General features: G+C 34.4%; 1 pseudogene; it reads right to left on the bottom strand.

Moving 5' to 3' along the window:
- Positions 1–1,557: 1,557 nt before the first annotated feature.
- LOC138165569 (DNA-directed RNA polymerase II subunit RPB11-a pseudogene) lies at positions 1,558–1,881 on the bottom strand (annotated as a pseudogene).
- Positions 1,882–10,828: the final 8,947 nt, after the last annotated feature.

Raw genomic sequence — 10,828 nt, 5'->3', positions numbered from 1 at the left:
ACTCTTCACCCACTTTCTCCTCTTTCCCTACTTACTCTTCATTTTGTCATCATAATTTTAAGGCTAGGCTGTAAAACATTTGCCTGTAAATGTGCTTGGCATTAACCTCCCTCTAATGAATTCAAATTAAAGATGAGAAATAAATCTATTGGTGACAAACAAATTCTTGTGATGGTTCAATGCACTTCCTTCTTTTGAATATATAGTCTCCACCTATTTTAACATTTCTCACCAGATGGAAGTGGAAAGAGATGGTAGCAGGAAGCTCCATGGCACTTTGCTTGAGTCCTGACTCTAGTACTTCCTAAGTGACCTTGAAAAATTCCATCAGTCAACCTGTCAATAAACATTTATTGAGCACCTACTATGTGCCAGCACTATGCTAAGCACAGGGGAAACAAAGAATATCGTATGACAGTCCCTGCTTTTAAGGAACTCACAATTTAATGGAGAGACAACATGCAACATATATAAACAGCTATATGCAAGATAAATTAGAACTCAGTCTTTAAGAACTTCCCTCTACATAAGTATAATATGGAGATATTATATGATTCAATTTGATAAACATTTATTCAAGTACTTTTTGTCAGGAATTCCATCAAGTATGGAGATAGAAACACAAAGACACAATGAAACATTCACTTCCCTTCAAGAGTTAATATTTTACTAGATTATTTCCATCCTGCCTATGTCACAGGATTATGTGAAACCATTTGAACAGTGTAAAATGTAATAAAATGCAAGTTATTATCAATCAGTTGATAAGCATTTAAGTAGTTATTATGTGCCTGGCACTATGAATGAATGAATGAATGAATGAACGAATGAATTAATGAACGAATGAAAACATCACATATTGTTAACACAGGATCACAGATTTAAAGACTTTGGGGGCCAGGGAAAGCCAGCTAGTCCAGACTACTCATTTTACAGGTAAAAGAGGAGCAAAGCCCAATTATGTGATGGAAAAAGATTATAATGGGGGAAGAGAAAAGGAGGAGGTAGAAAAGGGTAAATTAATAACAAGAAGAGACACAAAGACATATTGCAGTAGAGGGAAAGAAGGGAGGGTGATGAGGATTGCTTCAACTTTACTCTCATAAAAACTGGCTCAAAGAGGGAGTAACATAGTCAGGTATAGAAATCTAATTTGCCCTATAGGCAGTTAGAGGGGAAAGGAGAATAAAAAGGGGAGAGAGGGATAGAAAGTAGAGAAAATTACTAGTGGAAAAGGGAAAGAAAAGGGGGGCTAGTAGGAGGGAGGGGAGATTGAGGGAGGTGGGGGTCAAAAGCAAAACACTAGTGAGGAAGGAAAGAGAGAAAGGCGACAATGGGCAGCGTTGCAGATAGGATGGAGAGAAAGGCACAAAGTCCCTCTTTTTTTCCAGATCTAAGAAATATAATTTATGAGGAAATTGCAGGAGTTGTCTGCCAAGGGAAAAATAATAAGAAGGTTTCTGCCATTCAACTTTTCATACCAATTAGATGTCAAAGTGGAGGAAGAGTATCTATGCTCCTAATCCTATGGAAACTGCATGGGGAAGACATCAAGAACTATTCTTGTTTGTCTTTGACAGCCACTGGGAATTGCTCCTCCAACAGGGAGAGCTTGCTGATCAGATTTGTGATCTCCTTAGTGAAAGTTGCCTGTGGGCTGTAATCAGGGTTGTTCTGTGCAGGAATGATGGTTTGGTGTTCCAGTGGGTGGGGGACTTTATAGCCTACAGACAGCACCTGAGAGTCATCAGTAACTGACTTGATGATGTTTACTATCATGTGGTCCTTCTTGTGGGTTGTGAACAAACAGGCATTGGGAACTTTGGTATCCCTTTTAATGGCAATCTTCTCTTCCTCAAAGATTTGAAGATGGGGGTGCATTCATCCTGTTCTGCTGATGCTACCTCAAGTATTTATACACACACACACACACACACACACACACACATATATGTAAAACACTTCTTTTTCCACCTTATTTATTATACATATAAAACTTTATTTTGCCTTAATAAACTTTAAACTCTGCTTTCACACTGTACAAAATATTCACAGAGCTAAATATATAAGACATAAAACATTATTGCAAACAGCATTTACATCCCAGAGGACCCTCCTGGTCTATGCAGGGGTTGTTCCTGAGATCCTGTGTGCCCTATAGCACAATGCATGCCTTTTGAGGCTAAGATAGGCAAAAGGCCTAGGGACAACATGATGAGGGGTTGGGGGAGAGGGGGTCCCAACACCAAGGGAAACAGACTTAAAGCTCATGCATTAAAGACTGAACCAAGGCAACGGAGCTGGTAAGAAGGGATGAAGTTGGCAGCATCTACCCAAAGCTAGGGAGAGGAACAGAAGTGGGTGCTGAAGTGAGGAAGGCTGAAAGGGGCAGTTAAGCAAAGGCATTTTGAGAAATATTTTTATGAGACGAGAGACTCTGGCAATCAGCTAAATAATAGACATCATTATTATTTAATTTCTAGAACCTGGCAATGACAGGCTTGGCTGAACCAATATAGCACGAGGCCCTGAAAGACTGTAAATGTGAATGGTATGAACTCTCTCATAAAACAGAAGCAGACAGCAGAATGGATTAAAAATCCTATTCCCACAATATTTTGTTTATAAGAAACACATTTGAAACAGAGGGATACACACAGGGTAAAGGTAAAAGGCTGGAGGAGAATATATTATGCTTCATCTGAAGTAAAACTTAAAAAAAAAAGCATTTATAGTAATCCTGATCTCAGACAAAGCAAAAGCAAAAACAGGTCTAATTAAAAGAGAGAAGGAAGGAAACAATATTCTGATCAAAGGCACCATAGATAATGAAGCAAAATCATTACTAAACATATATGCACCAAATGGTATGGCATGCAGGTTCTTTTAGGAAAAGTTAGGGGAGTTACAGGAATAAATTGACAGCAAAACTATACTAGTGGGAAACCTCAACATCCCTCTCTCTGAACTAGATAAATCTAATCACAAAATAAACAAGAAAAAAGGTAAGAAGGTGAATAGAGTTGTAGAAAAGTTAGAAATGGTAGACCTCTGGAGAAAATTGAAGGAGATAGAAAAGAATATATCATTTTCTCAGTGGTACATGACACATAAACAAAAATTGACAATGTACTAAGACATTAAAAACTCACAATCCAATGGAGAAAGGCAGAAATATTAAATTCATCCTTCTCATCTCATGATGCAATAAAAATTATAAGTAATAAAGAATCAGGGAAAAATAGACTAAAATCAACCAGAAAATAAATAATTTAATCCTAAAGAATGAGTGGATCAAACAACAAATCATAGATATAATCAATAACTTCATCCAAGAGAATTGCAAAAATTTGACAACATACCAAAACATATGGGATAGAACAAAAGCACTTCTTAGGGGAAGTTTTATATCTCTAAATACTTAAATGAATAAAATAAAGTCAATGAATTGGGCATGCAACTAAAAAATTAGAAAAAGATCAAATTAAAAATAATCAATTAAATACCAAACTATAAATACTGATAACCAAAGGAGAGATTAACAAAATTGAAATTAAGAAAACTATTAAATTAATTAAGAAATCTATTAAAAATAAAACAAAGAATTGGTTTTATGAAAAAAAACACAATAAAATAAATAAACCTTGGGTCACTTTGATTTAAAAAGAAGAAAACCAAATTACCAGTATCAAAAATGAAAAGGGTGAATTCACCACAAACGAAGAGGAACTTAAAAACAATAATTAGGAACTATCTTGCCCAATTGCATGCCCATAAATTTGACAATCTTAGTGAAATGGATGAAAATTTGCAAAAATATAAATTGCCTAGATTAACAGAAAAGAAACCAAAATACTTAAATAATCCCATGTCAGAAAAAGAAATTGAGCAAGTCATTAATGAACTCTCTTGCACAAAATCCAGGGCTAGATGGATTTACAAGCAAATTCTATCAAGCATGTAAAGAACAATTAAGACTTTCTGGAAAAATAGGCAAAGAAGGAATCCTACCAAATTCTTTTTATGATACAAATATGTTACTTAGACCTAAACCAAGAAAAATAAAAACAGAAAAAGAAAATTATAGACCAATTTCCCTAATGAATATAGATGCAAAAAAATTAAATAAAATATTAGCAAAAAGATTACAGCAACTTATCATGAGAATAATACATTATAACCAGGTAAGATTTCTTCCAGGAAAGCAGGGCTGGTTCAATTTTAGGAAAAGTATCAGCATAATCCATCGTATCAACAACACAGCTAACAGAAACCATATGATTATCTCAATAGATGCAGAAAAAGCTTTTGACAAAATGCAGCACCCATTCCTATTAAAAATACTGGAGAGCATGGGAATAAATGGAGCCTTCCTTAAAATGATAAGCAGCATCTGCTTAAAGCCATCAGCAAGTATTACATGTAATAGACATAAGCTAGAAGTATTTCCAGTAAGATTGCGAGTGAAATAAGGCTGTCCTTATCACCACTATTATTCAATATGGTACTAAAATGTTACCGTCAGCAATAAAAGAAGAAAAAGAAATTTAAGCACTTAGAACAGGCAAAGAAGAAACACAGTTATCACTCTTTGCAGATGATATGATGATATATTTAGATAATCATGGAGAATAAAGTAAAAATGTACTTGAAATAATAACTTTAGCAAAGGTGTAGGATGTAAAATAAACCCACATAAATTCTCAGCATTTCTATATATTAGTAACAAAGTTCAACAGCAAGTAATAGAGAAATTCTATTTAAAGTTACTGTAGACATTCTAAAATATTTGAGAGTCTACCTGCCAAAACAAACCTTTGAACTACAGGAACACAATTACAGAACACTTTTCACAAAAATAAAGTCAGATCTAAATAATTTGAAAAACATTAGTTGTTCATGGGTAGGTCAAGATAATATAATAAAATGACAATTCTACCTAAATTATTTTACTTAATCAGTGCCATACCAATCAAATTATTTAATAGAGCTAGGAAAAATAATAACAAAATTTATCTGGGAGAAAAAAAAGATCCAGAATATCAAGGGAATTAATAAAAAGAAATGGAAGGGAAGGTGGCTTAGGCATACCAGATCTTAAATTGCATTATTAAGCAGCAATCATCAAAACTACTTGTTACTGGCTAAGAAATAGAGTGGTGGATCAGTGGAATAGGTTAGGTACACAAGACACAGTAGTCAATTACTATAGTAATCTATAGTTTGATAAACCCAAATATTTCAGCTTCTGGTATAAGCACTGACTATCTGATAAAATCTGCTAGGAAAACTGAAAAACAATATGGTAGACACTGGGAATAGACCAATATCTTATACTATATACCAAATTAAAGTCCAAATGGGTAAATGATTTAGAAGTAAAAGCAGATACTATAAGCAAATTATGAGAGCAAGAAATAGTTTACCTTTCAAATTTATGGATAATGGAAGAATTTATGACCAAACAAGAGATAGAGAATGTTATGAAATGCAAAATGGATATTCTTGATTACTTTAAATTGAAATATTTTTGTACCAAGAAGACCAATGAACCAAAGCAGAAAACTGGGGAAAATTTTTTTACAACCAATGTCTCTAATAAAGGCCTCATTTCTAAAATATATTGAGAATTGAGTCAAATTTGTAACAATACAAGTCATTCCCCAATTGATAAAGGGTCAAAAGATATGAGTAGGCAGTTTTCAGGGTAAGAAATTAAAGATACCTATAGTTATATGAAAAAATGCTCTAAATCACTATTGATTAGAGAAATGCAAACCAAAGGAACTCAGGCACCACATCATACCCTGTCAGACTGGTTAATATGACAAAAGAGGAAAAAGATAAATTCTGGAGATATGGGAAAGTTGGAACACTAATTTGTTGTTGGTGGAGTTGCAAAGTAATCCAACCATTTTGGAGAGCAATTTAGAACTATGCCCAAAGGGCTATAAAAATGTGCATACCCTTTGACCCCACTTCTGTGGCTCTGTCTTAAAGAGGTCATAAAAATGTGAAAAGGGTCCACATGTGCAAAAATATTTCTAGCAGGTCTTTTTGTGGTGGCAAAGAATTGAAAATTGAGGGGATGCTTATCAATTGGGGAATGACTGAACAAGTTGTATATGAATGTAATGGAATACTATTGTGCTATAAGAAATGAGGACCAAGTGGACTTCAGGAAAACCCGGAAAGACTTATATTAACTGATGCTGAGTGAGAGGAACAGAACTAGGGGAACATTGTACACAGTTACAGCCACATTGTGTGATGACTAACTGATAGACTTGGCTCTTCTCAGAAATTCATGGTTCTAAGACAACTCTGTACATAATGGCTCATGATGTAAAATGCTATCCAAATCCAGAGAAAGAATTATGGAGTCTGAATGTAGATCAAAGCATGCTATTTGCTCTGTCTTTTTCTTTTTGTTGTGTTTTGTTTCTTTTTTATCATGGTTCATTCAATTGGTGATAATTCTTTGCAACATGACTAATGTGAAAATATGTTTAATGCTAATGAATATGTACAGCCAATATCAGATTACATGCTGTCTTGGGGAGGGGGTATGGAGGAATAGGGTGAAAATTTAAAACTCAAAAACCTATGAAACTGAATGATGTAAATTAAAAACAAACAAACAAATTAATAAATAAAAAGAGCATTAGTAGTTGAGGGAGTCAGGATAATCTTCATATAGACTTCATATGATTGACATGAAGTTTGAAGGAAGAAGATTCTGAGTTGAGGGGAAAGAGGAGGAGAGTGCTTTCCAAATATGGGTCATGGTTAGTGCAAAGACATGGAAAGAGAAGATAAAATGCCATATAAGGCACAATAGGACCAGTTGACTAGGACCATAGATTGTATAAATGGGAGTTATGTATAATGAAACTGGAAAGGTGGATAGTGGTCCCACTACTTACAAGGGAAAGAGAGCTATTTCTGTTTTATCTTAGAAGCAATAAAGAGGTGTGTGATAAAGATGATTTTGTTCTAAAACAATTCCCAGTTGCCAAGATAGTTTCTAAGGTAGCAGTGAATGATTTAGTGGCTCTATGAGTCATATCAAAATAAATAAAATAGATACAAAAGGGGATAAGAGAGAAAAACAAAGATTTGTTGTGAGAAAACATTTTGCCTGTTCTCCTCTTTTTACATCTTAGTTTCAGGATATTTGTTTCTGCTTTGGTGAGATGAGTTTATCAGACAAAGTATTATTAACTGTCAGTGAATTCCATGAAGTCAGGTCTCCAAATTTCTTGGCTTGTTAAAGGGTTTGAGGAATAGGTTTGAATTAAAGGAATTAATGGAGGGAAAATGGGAACTCCAAGTTAAGATGGTGATATGAAAGTTCAGAAAGAAGTCCAGCTCTCTGACATAAATCATATTACTTTATCTGAAATGACTTCCAGAAATTTCAATGATAAAGATTCTGAAAAAGAAACAGAAATACATTATTCTACCCCATCTGGAACTGTATAAAATGATGACCAGAAATCCTTAGAGGGTGGTAGGAAGGAAAAATGCCTGAAGAGATGAAAAGAGGGGTTGTGCCAGGAAATTCAACATGAAATCTGGCAAATGGGTCATAAACTAATAGAGGAGTAGAGAAGAGCCACACCAGGGAAAGTCAGCACATGTTCTCCAAAATGGATTTAAAGTCAATCAGGACTCTCACTGACTGTCAGTATATGATACAATGTGGGGTGGAGGGGGATGCAGCCTGAATTCTATTACTGTTAACCTGAAGCTAGATCCCAAGCCTGGCCTGCAAGAAGCCTGTTAGAAGTGGTGGCTGGAATAGACCACAATAAATCACTGAAGGAGTGAATGAATGAATGAATGAATGAATTAAAATACAAAGTGTTTACTGTGTTGTCAAGCATTGTGATAAGTATGAGAGACAGAAATACTTAATCAAAGTAGTCACTGACCTCAGGCAGTTTACATTCTACTAAAAGACAATGTCCAAAAGAAAGAGGTTGATGGGGAAGGGAATTATGGTCCATTAAGTGATATGCATGCTTACTGGGGACAGAAAGGAGCAGATTGATAAATATCTTGCTGGAGAAATGGCAAATCTGAATTATTCATGGAGAGCAGTTGTGGGAGGAAGAAACAGTATATGGCAGTAAGCTAGAGGACAAGAAAATTGATGGGACCTGAGAAGTGAAGCATGACTATTTTCTGCCTTAAGCACTTGGTCCACATAAGGCATTTACCAATATGACAGAGGTTATAAAGTCCATTGAGCACTGAGAGCCATACTGGAAAACTTGGCCAACAAAATCTCCTGGGTCCCAGTACCAGAGGGTCTTTGTATGAGACCTGAGACCAGCATGATCTTTAAAATGCTATTGGGGTCTATCCCAGTCATAGAAAGGTCTGGGTCTAACTTTGTTAGAAATGATTAAATAAAAGAAGAGAGAGACTAGTTGAAATCAGTACCCACAGTGGGTCATTATGGAAGAAGGGAGGAATTAAAGTAAGGGGAGAGACCTAATATGATACTACATCTATATTGTGAGGTGGCTGTAGCATTTAGACTGTAAGGGGACAAGGACAAAACAAGGCCTACCCAACTCATCAATAAGTACTGGAGAGGAAAAGTCTAAACATGAAATACAAACCCAAGAAAAGTATCAAAACAAGAAAGCAAAGCTAGAGAAATCTCATATTCTAAGAGAATCTGGAGAAATAGAATGAAAAGAGAATACCAAAATAAGTATAAACAGAGCCTCAGAGAGGGGAAAAATAGGAAGACCAGAAGGACAATAAGAGTAGCTAGAAAAAATTAAGGAAAAGATAAAAAATGAAATTCAAAATTAAATTGAATCTGAAAAAATATTTTGAAGAATAATAGCTTAGAAAGGCATTTGAATTTTTTTTTCTCCTAATTAGTAGAGCAAACAGAAATAAATTACTGGTAGTAATCACAAAGATTAGAACAAAAGGAAAAAAAAGATTGAAAAAAATAGAAGAAAATTAACTGTCCATCCACTCGGGAGCAGAGCCCAACTTTAATATAAAGTTAAAAGTCAAGAAATAGGTTGAAAAAAATGACATATGAAGAAACAAATAATAATCTCACCATAGATAGTTACTATGGTGGCAGGGAAGATCAAAACACAAACTCAGAAAGAAAAAAAAAAAACAGTCAAAATTGAAACATCCAAGGAAGCAAAGAAAAATATGAAATGGTGTGATGCCCAAAAAGAATTCCTACAAGAGCTCAAAAAGAATTTAAGAAATCAAATAAGGCAGTTATAGGGAAAAAAAAAACTGGGAAAAGAAATGAGTGATGCAAGAAAATAATGAAAAAAGAGTCAACAGGTTGGGAAAGAAGGCACAAAAAATCTAAAGAAAATAACATCATAATAAAATAATAGGCCAAATGATAAAAGAAGCACAAAAAATATACTGAAGGGAAGAATTATTTATAAAGCAGAATGGATCAAATGCAAAAAAAAAAATGCAAAAATTCAGTGAAAGGAAGAACTCTTTAAACAGCAGAATTGGCCAAATTGGAAAAAAGCTACAAAAGCTCAATAAAAAAATGAATTAATATTAAAATTGGGCAAGTGAAAGTTAATAATTCCATAAGATATCAAGAAACAATAAAATAAAATCAAAAGAAAAAAAGGTAAAATATCAAATTATAAAACCAACTGACCTGATTCGATTAATTAATACTAATTAATTTAATTCATAATTAAAAATAATACTAATTTTGCAACTATCTGCAAAAGAGATCTGGGAGAGATAATTTAAAAATTATTGAACTACCTGAAAGTCATAATTCAAACAAAAAGGGCATAGGTATCATCTTTCAAGAAATTATCAAGGAAAAAAATAAAAGAAATCATCTTGGAAAACTGCCCTGATATCCTATAACCAGAGAGTAAAAGAGAAATTGAAAGGATCTACTGATCACCTCCTGAAAGAGATACCAAAATGAAAACTCCCAGGGATATTATAACCAACTTCCAGAATTCCCAGGTCTAGGAGAAACTACTATAAGTGGCCAGAAATTCCCCACCCTTCAAATATTATGGATTCACAGTCAGAATAACATAAGATTTTGTAACTTGTACCTTAAAGAATGGAATGGTTTGGAATATAAATTATAGAGGTAGGATTACAACTGAGAATCACCTACCCAGAAAAACTAAGTCTAGTCATTTGGGGAGGGGAAGGTGGAACGGATATTCAATGAAATAGGAGACTTTCAAGCATTCCTGTTGAAAAAACTAAAGCTGAATAGAAAATTTGGCTTTCAAATACAAAATTCAAGAGAAGCATAAGAAGGTTATGATTAGGAAAGCTACATCATAAAGGATTTGATGAAGTTAAACTTTTTACATTCCTACACAGGAAGATGATACTTGTAACTCTAAAAAATGTTCCCATTATTAGGGCATTTAGAAGGAGTACACATAGACAGAGGACACTGGTCTGAGCTAAATATGATGGGATGAATGACTTAAATAGCAATAATAATTATAAGTGGAAAGAATAATGCATTGAAAGAAGGGAAAGAAACAGGTAGAAATAGGGTTAATTATCTCACATAAAAATAGTATAAAGCAACTTTTACAATGAAGGGGAAGATGGGGAAGGTGGGGTACAGAGCACATTAACTTTACTCTCATTGGAACTGCCTCAGAGAGGGAATAACATACCCACTTAGTAGGATATCGAAATCTATCTTACCCAACTGAAGGGTAGGAGGGGAAGGGAATAAGAGAAAGGGGAGACTAAATGAAAGAAGGGGATGGCAGGGGGGGAGGTGTAGTCAGAAGCAAAGCACTTTTAAGGATGTGTG

The sequence above is a fragment of the Petaurus breviceps genome, unplaced genomic scaffold (genome assembly GCF_028583685.1).
Source record: "Petaurus breviceps papuanus isolate PSGF00001 unplaced genomic scaffold, PetGlider_PUasm1.0 213, whole genome shotgun sequence".
Taxonomy (NCBI): domain Eukaryota; kingdom Metazoa; phylum Chordata; class Mammalia; order Diprotodontia; family Petauridae; genus Petaurus; species Petaurus breviceps.
The sequence above is the reverse complement of the archived record's forward strand: the minus strand, read 5'-3'. Positions and strand labels throughout refer to the sequence as shown.